This window comes from Babylonia areolata, chromosome 8 (genome assembly GCF_041734735.1).
Source record: "Babylonia areolata isolate BAREFJ2019XMU chromosome 8, ASM4173473v1, whole genome shotgun sequence".
Lineage (NCBI taxonomy): Eukaryota > Metazoa > Mollusca > Gastropoda > Neogastropoda > Buccinidae > Babylonia > Babylonia areolata.
In genome coordinates, this window is record NC_134883.1 from 15,550,310 (window position 1) to 15,562,809 (window position 12,500).

Here is a 12,500-nt window from a genome sequence, read left to right on the forward strand (position 1 = left end):
TCGCTACAGTTCAGCGCCATTTTTTTCCCCCTACAAAATGTTGCCAGAGCAACCCTTTTGTTGCCTTGGGTTCTTTTACGAACACGCTGCACACGGGGACAAAGTTTACCGTCTTATCCGAAAGACTAGCGTCCAGAGGACCACTCAAGATCTAGTCAGCAAACTTCCAAAATGGTAACTATTCAAACCGAAATTGACCTAAAAACATAAACCCAGTACTAAAGAAACCCCAAACCTATCCAGATCGAGGAATTTTTTTTGTGTGTGTACTAAAAGATAAAAATAACATTGGAAAGCACCAACTATATCTATAAACAAAAAAAAAAAATAAAAATAAAAATAAAACGGAAAAATGTCAAAGCTATCTAGACTGTCCAAAATAAGTAGAACAACAACAACAACAAAAAAAGACAGGACTTTATATGTAACATTTTCGTGTTGTCCTGTTCATCTGAAACTGTGTTGTATTGTGACGTGTTCCAAATAAAATACTGTTTAAACCAAGCAGAACCCCCCCCCCCCACCCCCCGCCCCCACCCCAAAAAAAAAAAAAAAAAAAATCTAGTCGAAGTGACCCCCCCCCCCCAAAAAAAAAAAAACACAAAAAAACCACCACCACAAAATACAACAACAAAATACACCCCCTCCCCCCCTACCCATCCCCCACCTTCCGCCCCTCCACACGAGCTGTTCAGTCACCGACGTCCCTGGTCAATCCCAAACATCCACGAAACGTGACAGAACCCTTCCAGCGGACGGACAGCAGTTGTGTAGCCAGCAGTCACAGATATAAATAATGGGTCCGCCAAGCCGTACACATTCATTTGTCAAAATACAAACTCCTGTGCGCGTACACACACACACACACACACACACACACACACACACACACACACACACAAGTGATGGCCTAGAGGTAACGCGTCCGCCTAGGAAGCGAGAGAATCTGAGGGCGCTGGTTCGAATCACGGCTCAGCCGCCGATATTTTCTCCCACTCCATTAGACCTTGAGTGGTGGTCTGGACGCTAGTCATTCGGATGAGACGATAAACCGAGGTCCCGTGTGCAGCATGCACTTAGCGCACGTAAAAGAACCCACGGCAACAAAAGGGTTGTTCCTGGCAAAATTCTGTAGAAAAATCCACTTCGATAGGAAAAACAAATAAAACTGCACGCGGAAAAAAAAAGAAAAAAAAGGGTGGCGCTGTAGTATAGCGACGCGCTCTCCCTGGGGAGAGCAGGCCGAATTTCACACAGAGAAATCTGTTGTGATAAAAAGAAATACAAATACAAATACAAATACACACACACGCACACGCACACGCACACACAGATCATTGAAGATCATTGACCTTTCAGCCACTGCGGCAAAGGCGTGGCGAGGCAAACGCATAAGAGGCAATGCATGGGAAAGGCAAGGCAGGGAGAAAGAAAGGGTGGGGAGTTTGGGAGGCAGGGTTGGGGGGGAAGGGTGGGTTGGGGGTCTGGGGGGTTGTTGAGGGGGAGGGGAGGGGTGGCCCAATTGAAGCCCATCTAATTTCATTGCTCACTGGGGGAAGGGGGTTGGGTTTGTGTGTGTGTGTGTGTGTGGGGGGGGGGGGGGGGCGGAGGGGGGGGGCGTGGGGGGGGGGGGGGGGGGGTGACAGAACTACGACATCATCCAGCGAGGAGAAATTAACGCCCCTCCGATGATGAAACGTTGCATCATACTGCAACTGATCAACACTTCCACCACGAGCTGAGAGAAAATGGGTCAAGCAAAAGAAATTTTGAAATAATTACAAAGCAAATAATTTTTGAAAATCATTGAAATAAATCTAACACCACCAATCAAAATAAAAACAGAAAAGTAAAAAAAAAAAAAAAAAAATTTTTTTATAAAAATCCAAACAACAAGAACGAAAGATATGTTCATTTGCATCCACACATCTTCCCCTGTGAGTGACTGACGGAGTGAACGTCCACGCCTTGTTGTGAGCACTGCTCATTCCGTCTGGAGGGGGAAAACTGTGGATAGTTGCCGCAAACATCACACATTCGGGTTTGGTACTGCTGGGGAAAAAGTTGTGTGTGTGTGTGTGTGTGTGTGTAGTTTATCCTACAGTTCTCTCTCTCTCTCACACACAACGCTGTTCGCTGTACACATGGAAATCGTGCAAAAAAGTGCTGAGTGAAATTCAGTGTTGAGTGTTTGTGTTGAGTTTATCATGTGAATCTCTCTCTCTCTCTCTCTCTCTCACGACATTGTTCACTGCACATAAGAAACTCGTGCAACAACACACATCACAGCACAACAGTGCACATCACAGCACTACATCGCATGTCATCGAACTGCTTTTCTCGTCGCAAAAGAAGACAAAAAGCCTACCCCCCCCCCCCCCCCCGCCCCAACCCTCCCTCCACCAAAAAAATATATATATATTAAAAGAAAAAAGAAGAAGAAGAAAAAAAAGAACACAAAAAAACACCACCCAACATCAGCAACCAGGTGACAAACAAGATGAAAAAAAAAAAAAAAAAAATACTATCCGCGTGTTCGCCTCCACAGAAACAATCAGAATGGCATCAACAATATGTAAGGGGCGCATTCTCAATAGCGTAATTTTTTTTTAATCAAAAAAAAAGAAAGAAAAGGAAAGAAAGAAAGAAATACATACGCTGTAGTGGATCGTTTTCATTTGCGCATTCACCTTCTCAGATTTGATTATGGGTGTGTGTGTGCGCGCAAGCGTGCGGGAAAGGGGCAAAGGGAGGGAGGGAGGGAGGGACACACACACACACACACACACAGAGCAGAGGCAGATAAATACATAGAAGACCAACAACAAAGCGTCTTTAAAAAAACCCAAAAAACAAACAAAATAACAAAAAAAACAACAACAAAAAAACCAACAACAACAACTCACTACCCCTCTCTCTTCTTTGAGAGCTGAATGTATAAATGAATAAATAAAAAGAAAGAAGAAAGCAGCAGCAGCAGCAGCAGAGCTAGAAATGAAATTGCGTTTCGTTTCGTTTCGTTTCGTTTCGTTTCGTTTCTCCCCCTCCCTCCTTCCTTCCCTCTCTTTCCCCCATCACCTCTCTCCCTCCGTTCTTTCCATCTCCATTCCACTCCTATCCCCCAAGCCCCATCCCCCCCCCCCCCCCCACCCCCCAAAAAAAACAACAACAAAAAACACACAGCAAAAAACACCCTCCCCCGAAAAAAACAAAAACAAAAAAACAACATCCCACCTTTAAATAAAAACAAACAAACAAACAAGAAAATCTCCACCAACTCCGACAACTGCATCCATCGATCACACAAAATGCTCCAACAGAGGGCGCTGTGCACGGGCAAGCAAGCAAAGCAGGAGGGTGAGGAGCAGGCCATTGAACCAATCAAATTTCGTCGCTCAAACGGCCTTGACGTGACCAAAAGAACGGATGGATGGCATTTGAATTTTTCCCTCCTGCAGAGAGAGAGAGTGGGGGGAGGGGAGGGGAGGGGAGAGAGAGAGAGAGAGAGAGAGAGGGGGGGGGGGGAAGCGCGTGCGTGTTTCGTCGACACGTACATTGATGGGACAGATATCCCGTGAGATGAAAACACACACACACACACAAGAAACGGCTGAATAAAAGTTAAACAGGCTTTTCAAATTTTTTTCGTTTTCAATAATTACACGACGCGTGAACTGTTTTTGTAAATTTCATTTAATGATTTATTATCTTCTTCTTTTTTTTCAAGACGCTTTATAATGCAAGCGTGAAACAACAAATGCTTGAAAATAAATTTCCTAATCAATGTTCGCGTGTGTAAAACTAATTTAGTCTGACAAGTAAGAAATAATGAGAAGAAGAAGAAGAGGAGAGTGTGGAAGTAGTGAGTGTGCGGGTGATTATCAACTACAACTTATGACCGCCAGGGAAGTAAGCAATGTTCGACACAAACACAGACTCTGTTACTCTAGGGGTGGCCCTCAACTGATAAAACACTTGGCTTGTTCACAGCAGCATGCAGTATCAAAACTTGGACACTTCCCTGATAGATCTTCTTTGCAACGCATTGATTTTGCCCTGTCTTTATTCTTTGCATCTAACTGCACAGAAAAAAAAGGCGCGCGCACACACGCACACACGCGCACGCACACACACACGCACGCACGCACGCACACACACACACACACACACACACACACACACACACACACACACACACACACACACACACACACACACACACGTATCTAATTATGCCTCTGAAAAGTAATCCGTCCCTGCAGCACCATCATAATTTTGCTGCCCTTCGAAACAAACAAAAATCAGGATAAAATTAATTGCTGCCCTTTAAAGACATTAGATTAATATCAATCTGCCCCCCCCCCCCCTTCCCCTGTAATCCATGTCAGCGTTCGGTGGGTTATGGAAACAAGTACATACCCAGCATGCACACCCCGGAAAGCGGAGTATGGCTGCCTACATGGCGGGGTAAAAACGGTCATACACACGTAAAAGCCCACTCGTGTACATACGAGTGAACGTGGGAGTTGCAGGCCTCGAGCGAAGAAGAAGAAAGACGAAGATACATTAATTAATGTTAACATGACTGAATAAGCAACCAAATTATAAAAGAAAGAATGAAACAAACAAACAAACAAAAAGATAAATAAATGAATAAACAAATAAATGAATAAACAAAACAGCGTACAGAAAATGAGGTTGTACAGAACCAATGCCCACGTCTCTTTTTCCATTTTAAAGAAAATATTGCTTACACCGCAATTCTGCTCCACCCCAACCGCCACCCCCCCCCCCCCCCCCTCCACCCCTCCCTTGGCACCCACCCTCTGTGTGTGTGTGTGTGTGTGTGTGTGTGTGTGTGTGTGTGCGTGCGTGATTGGAACAACAGGCGAACTGGACATTGACGTCAATTTTGGCGAGTCCTCGAAACACCAACCCTCTCCCCGCCTCTCTTCTTCGCACACCCCCCTCCGTCCCCCTCTCGCCCTCCTCCCCCTCCCCCTTTGGCTTTGTAGGCAGAATGGCACACTTGCCAGTGTATGTGTGTGGAGGAGGGAGGGGGGGGGGAGAGAGTGAGCGAGTGAGTGAGAGTGAGAGAGAGAGAGTGTGTGTGTGTTTGTTCCAGTGTTTGTGTGTGTGTGTGTGAGCGCGCGCGCGTGTCTGTTGTGTGCGCGTGGCGGGGGGGGGGTAAGGAAAGAAGAGAGAGAGAGGATGAGGAGGAGAGGAGAAGGACAGAAAGAATTAGAGATGTTCCGAACCCCGAAATTCCACCCCCCCCCCCCCCCCACCCCACGCCCCCAACCCACTCCACCCTCCCTAAAAAACATGCCTGTGTCAGATTGAGAAGCTGACCTCCTTTCTGAAGTGGGTCAGCCTCTGAGCGACGTGGCAAAGGCACTTCGCGCTGCCTCTCTTTTACTCCCTTGTTGCAGGAATTACTACCACGCTCATCAGTCTGTTATCTTGTGTCTATCACTGTCTTGTCAGTGTTTAGGGTTCTATTGTCGAGTGTGGGTGTGTGTGTGTGTGCGGGGGAGGAGTAGGGAGAGGGGGGGGGTTCTGTTCTATTGTGGGGTGTAGAAGAGGGGGCTACCGTTCTACTGTGGGGTGTCAGGTAGAGGAGAGGGGGCTATCGTTCCATTGTGTGATGATGTAGAAGAGAAGTTTACTGTTCTATTGTTGGGCTGTGGGAGAGAGGCTTACTGTTCTATTTTGAGGTGCAAGGTTTACTGTTCTGTTGTAGGGTGTAGGATTGAGGCTTACTGTTCTGTTGTGGGGAACAGGATTGAGGCTTACTGTTCTATGGTGGGGTCTGGGACAGAGGTTTACTGTTCTATTGTAGGGCCTGGGAGAGAGAGGTTTTCTGTTCTATGGTGGGGTCTGGGAGAGAGGTTTACTGTTCTATTGTGGGGTCTGGGAGAGAGGTTTACTGTTCTATTGTGGGGTCTGGAAGAGAGAGATACTGTTCTATTGTGGGGTCTAGAAGAGATGTTTACTGTTCTATTGTGGGGTCTGGGAGAGAGGTTTACTGTTCTATTGTGGGGTCTGGGAGAGAGGTTTACTGTTCTATTGTAGGGTATGGGAGAGAGGTTTTCTGTTCTATGGTGGGGTCTGGGAGAGAGGTTTACTGTTCTATGGTGAGGTCTCGGAGAGAGGTTTACTGTTCTATTGTAGGGTGTAGGATAGAGGTTTACCGTTCTATCGCTGTGTTTGGGATGAAGGTTTACCGTTCTATTGTGGGGTGGGGTTACTGTTGTATTGTGGGGTGTAGGAGAAGGGGTTTTGTTCTATTGTGAGGTGTGGGAGTGGGGGAGGAGGGGGGCTACTGTTCTATTGTGCAGTGTAGGAGAAGGGGTTATTTGTTCTATTGTGCGGTGTAGGAGAGGGGGTTATTTGTTCTATTGTGCGGTGTAGGAGAGGGGGTTACTGTTCTATTGTGCGGTGTAGGAGAGGGGGTTACTGTTCTATTGTGCGGTGTAGGAGAGGGGTTACTGTTCTATTGTGCGGTGTAGGAGAGGGGGTTACTGTTCTATTGTGCGGTGTAGGAGAGGGGGTTACTGTTCTATTGTGCGGTGTAGGAGAGGGGTTACAGTTCTATTGTGCGGTGTAGGAGAGGGGTTACTGTTCTATTGTGCGGTGTAGGAGAGGGGGTTACTGTTCTATTGTGCGGTGTAGGAGAGGGGGTTACAGTTCTATTGTGCGGTGTAGGAGAGGGGGCTACAGTTCTATTGTGCGGTGTAGGAGAGGGGTTACTGTTCTATTGTGCGGTGTAGGAGAGGGGGTTACTGTTCTATTGTGCGGTGTAGGAGAGGGGGCTACAGTTCTATTGTGCGGTGTAGGAGAGGGGGTTACAGTTCTATTGTGCGGTGTAGGAGAGGGGGTTACAGTTCTATTGTGCGGTGTAGGAGAGGGGATTACAGTTCTATTGTGCGGTGGGGGAATGGGAGACAGGGTAGAGCAGAAGGTATCTGACAAAGTTAAAACCATCTTTAGTGACAAATAACAATTAACACCCCACCCCCAAGAATAGAATAAGTTGGGGAGTGAGGAAGTGGGGGGAGTGAAATAAACATCCCCCCCCCCCCCAATAACCCATTTCGCGTTCGCCACGTTCATTTACTTATTTACTTACTTATCTGTTTTTATCTATCTATTTGTCCGTCATGTTGGGGGGGATTATGTGGCACGTGAGGAGGGAGTTCAAATAGGGTCCCCCCACCCCCTCCCTGACACCGCTGTCTGTCTGTTGTCTTTTCTTCTTCTTCCTTTTGTCTTTCTTCTCATTTTCTTTGTCCCTGCTGTGTTCAGAGGAGATTATGTTGTACGTGAGAAAGAAATTTCAAATGTTGATAGTATGAAAAAAAAAAAAAAAAAAAAAAAAAAACCCAGAAGAAGAGGGAGGTGGGGGGTGGGGGTAGGGAGGAGAAGCGGAGGAGGTGTGGTTGGGTTGCATTTTCTTCTCTTCCCTCTATCACAGCATTCTATCTATCTATCTATCTATCTATCTATCTATCTATCTATCTAATCTGTCGAAATTGGTGATCCCGATTCGCCAATTCCAGAGTCGCCAATGTACCCGGTTGCTGTTGTTGTTGCTGTTGATGTGTAGATGCACACACACACACACACACACACACACACACACACACACACACTGTGTATGTGTCACAGAGAGAGAGAGAGAGCGACAGAGACAGAGAGACAGAGACAGAGACTCAGTTTGACGGAGACAGAATGAGACACAGAGCGAGAGAGAGAGATTATGAGAGTATGAGTGAGTGTGTGTGTGTGTGTGTGTGTGTGTGTGTCAGACAGACAGACAGAGACACAGAGGCTGAACACGCCAAACAGGATTGACGGGTAAGCGGCAAAACAAGACAAAGAGTCCAACTCTCAAGAGGTCACAGACAAGAGGCTGTGTGATCCAAGAGTAGGCGAAACGGAATACGGGGAATAGGCGACTGGGAAACCTGCTCCGTACCGTAATATCCCCGTGGCCAACACACAAGACACAGACTGCATACACACTGCCAACAGAGACAGGGACAGAGGGAGGAGGGGAGAAGGACTGACTCCTCCGACCTGTACTGGACATGTGTGTGTGTGTGTGTGTGTGTGTGTGTGTGTGTGTGTGTGTGTGTGTCAGACAGACAGACAGAGACACAGAGGCTGAACACGCCAAACAGGATTGACGGGTAAGCGGCAAAACAAGACAAAGAGGCTCAAGAGGTCACAGACAGAGGCTGTGTGATCCAAGAGTAGGCGAAACGGAGCGTAATATCCCCGTGGCCAACACACAAGGCACAGACTGCATACACACTGCCAACAGAGACAGGGACAGAGGGAGGAGGGGAGAAGGACTGACTCCTCCGACCTGTACTGGACATGTGTGTGTGTGTGTGTGTGTGTGTGTGTGTGTGTGTGTCAGACAGACAGACAGAAAGACAGAGACACTGAGGCTGAACACGCCAAACAGGATTGACGGGTAAGCGGCAAAACAAGACAAAGAGTCCAACTCTCAAGAGGTCACAGACAGAGGCTGTGTGATCCAAGAGTAGGCGAAACGGAATACGGGAATAGGCGACTGGGAAACTGCTCCGTACCGTAATATCCCCGTGGCCAACACACAAGACACAGACTGCATACACACTGCCAACAGAGACAGAGACAGAGGGAGGGGAGAAGGACTGACTCCTCCGACCTGTACTGGACATGTGTGTGTGTGTGTGTGTGTGTGTGTGTGTGTGTGTATGTGTGTGTGTGTGTGTGTGTGTGTGTGTGTGTGTGTGTGTGGTGGTGTGTGTGGTGTGTGTTTGTTTAGACTGACTGAGTGATCAAGGCCCTTTGTTTAGACTGACTGAGTGATCAAGGTCCTTTGTTTAGACTGAGTGATCAAGGTCCTTTGTTTAAACTGACTGAGTGATCAAGGCCCTTTGTTTAGACTGACTGAGTGACCAAGGCCCTTTGTTTAGACTGAGTGGTCAAGGCCCTTTGTTTAGACTGAGTGGTCAAGGCCCTTTGTTTAGACTGAGTGGTCAAGGCCCTTTGTTCAGACTGAGTGATCAAGGCCCTTTGTTCAGACTGACTGAGTGATCAAGGCCCTTTGTTTAGACTGACTGAGTGATCAAGGCCCTTTGTTTAGACTGAGTGATCAAGGCTCTTTGTTTAGACTGACTGAGTGATCAAGGCTCTTTGTTTAGACTGACTGAGTGATCAAGGCTCTTTGTTTAGACTGACTGAGTGATCAAGGTCCTTTGTTTAGACTGACTGAGTAATCAAGGCCCTTTGTTTAGACTGACTGAGTGATCAAGGCCCTTTGTTTAGACTGACTGAGTGATCAAGGCCCTTTGTTTAGACTGACTGAGTGATCAAGGCCCTTTGTTTAGACTGACTGAGTGATCAAGGCCCTTTGTTTAGACTGACTGAGTGATCAAGGCCCTTTGTTTAGACTGACTGAGTGATCGAGACTCTTTGTTTAGACTGACTGAGTGATCAAGGCCCTTTGTTTAGACTGACTGAGTGATCAAGGCCCTTTGTTTAGACTGACTGAGTGATCAAGGCTCTTTGTTTAGACTGACTGAGTGATCAAGGCTCTTTGTTTAGACTGACAGTGATCAAGGCCCTTTGTTTAGACTGACTGAGTGATCAAGGCCCTTTGTTCAGACTGAGTGATCACGGCCCTTTGTTCAGACTGACTGAGTGATCACGGCCCTTTGTTTAGACTGACTGAGTGATCAAGGCCCTTTGTTCAGACTGATAGTGATCAAGGCTCTTTGTTTAGACTGACTGAGTGATCAAGGCTCTTTGTTTAGACTGACAGTGATCAAGGCTCTTTGTTTAGATTGACTGAGTGATCAAGGCTCTTTGTTTAGACTGACTGAGTGATCAAGGCTCTTTGTTTAGACTGACTGAGTGATCAAGGCTCTTTGTTTAGACTGACTGAGTGATCAAGGCTCTTTGTTTAGACTGACTGAGTGGCTGCTTGGTTGATTGGTCGCTTGACTGATGCATTGACTGGGCTTTGGAAAGAGTGTTTGAAAGAGCGTGTGTTTTATTTATTTATTTATTTATTTATTTTATTCTTTTATCGTCGTCGTCTTCTTCTTCTTCGTTCGTCGGCTGCTGCAACTCTCACGTTCACTTGTATGTACGCGAGGGAGCTTTTTACGTGTATGACGGTTTTTACACCCCGCCATGTCAGGTAGGCAGCCACACCTGGGACCCTCAGACTGAAAGTCAGGATAAGTAGCTGATGTTGTTTGTTTGTTTTTAAGTTGCTTTTTCATTCCTGTCTCTAGTTCAGTTCCAGTTTCAGATTCTCAAGGAGGCGTCACTGCGTTCGAACAAATCCATATACGCTACACCACGCCTGCTAGGCAGATGCCTGACCAGCAGTGCTTAGGCCTTCAATTCAATTCGAAATACTTTATTGTCTGCTTCAACTAAAACAGAAAATTCTCTTTCGGCTCACTTAAGACACCCATCAGCAAATGTCAAAGAGAAAAAAAAAGAAATGAAAAAAAAAAAAAAACACAAAAAAAACACGAACAACTGACACACCCTTCAGTGATCACCTTGCACACATCAATTATCATGTAAAAAGGAAAAAAAACATGTGAGTGAGATACTATTACACTAAAAGTTAGAGTGAAACCACACACACACACACACACACACACACACACACACACGTAAAAATGTTACATGCATCTGTGGTAAGCAGTTCAGCTTGCATCATTGTTTGTTTCATTGTCAGCAGTTACGTACCTTCTTGCCCAAGTATTTCAGAGAGAACAAACTACTCTGCAGATGATTTTTCGAAAGTTATTTCTGACGAGGTTCTTATGGTCGAACTTTCACAGGCATTAGTTCATAGCCCTATTTCTACATTCCTTTCATGTTCTTCAGAATTGTGTTAATGGTTTCTGATTATCATTATTGAACTGTTACTGTTAAATGTTATTGCATGTTAGGTATGCATTTTTTTTGGTAGATTTCTACCTTTTCTGTTTTCCTCTCCCCCCCCCCTTCCGCCTCCCTTGCCCCCCGTCCCCTTTTGTTTTTGGGTTGTTTTTTTGTTTTTTTGTTTTTTTTTCGTTTTTTTGTTTTTGTTTTTTGGTTGTTTCTTTTTAATCGTCTAATATCACTGATAGTGAAAAGACGCTAAACTAAAGAACGAACGAACGAACGCACACACACACACACACACACACACACACACACACACACACACACACACACACACCCCCCTCTCTCTCTCTCTCTCTCTCTCTATATATATATATATATATATATACACATCTCTCTCTCTCTCTCTCTCTCTCTCTGTATATATATATATATATATATATATATATATATAGTCACGTGCACAGTGTGGGGGTAAAGTGAGGAGAATATGTTATGGCTATCTGACTTAACAAATTCACTTTCAACCACACCAAGTACAGACAACAGTACACTTAAGTGCAACACACACAACTGTTATTATTCAAGTTATCTTTCTACACACTTTCGTACATATTCCACACGTTATGCATGAACCACACACTCACGCACCAATTGTCATGCGCACAGTAATCACCTCGCTAAACCCATCCAGTATTCAAAAAACCGAAATGCTGGTTCGACTCCCACTTCAAGGGAACTAAGCAAGCTCACCAAGATTACCTTGAGTGAAAGCTTGCGGCTTCTAAGGGCCTGCTCACACCACTGCCTTGTGGCTTTTTAAGGCCTACTGACACCTCTCAGTCTTTGGGCCACACACCCTCTAAGACCTTTACACCGTACACCCGTTGTGCGTTGTACAAAACTGAAAATCTGCAGCACTGTCAACATCAGTTACTGAGTATTCTTCAGCCTCATAAAAATTCCATTACAAAGGCTTCGCCTGAAGGGACACAATCATCCTGTGAATAAATTTGTATAACTCACAGTATACACGCCATCCATGCACTTCCAAAGAACATCCAGATAGTTAAAAAAAAAAACCACAAAAAAAAAAACACCAATAGGTACTCTGGTTGCACACTCAAATTCCAAAGGAGTGCTGATATACATTTAAATGCTCTATGGTTGCACACTCAAATTCCAAAGGAGTGCTGATATACATTTAAATGCTCTATGGTTGCACACTCAAATTCCAAAGGAGTGCTGATATACATTTAAATGCTCTATGGTTGCACACTCAAATTCCAAAGGAGTGCTGATATACATTTATATGCTCTATGGTTGCACACTCAAATTCCAAAGGAGTGCTGATATACATTTAAATGCTCTATGGTTGCACACTCAAATTCCAAAGGAGTGCTGATATACATTTATATGCTCTATGGTTGCACACTCAAATTCCAAAGGAGTGCTGATATACATTTAAATGCTCTATGGTTGCACACTCAAATTCCAAAGGAGTGCTGATATACATTTAAATGCTCTATGGTTGCACACTCAAATTCCAAAGGAGTGCTGATATACATTTAAATCCTCTATGGTTGCACACT

The 12,500-nt window shown here is 45.3% G+C and overlaps 1 protein-coding gene across 8 annotated transcripts in view; it reads right to left on the reverse strand.

The window, feature by feature from the left end:
- LOC143284569 (uncharacterized) overlaps window positions 1-12,500 on the reverse strand; it is a 440,969-nt gene that overhangs the window by 66,223 nt on the left and 362,246 nt on the right. The gene's annotated exons all lie outside the window — the stretch shown is intronic.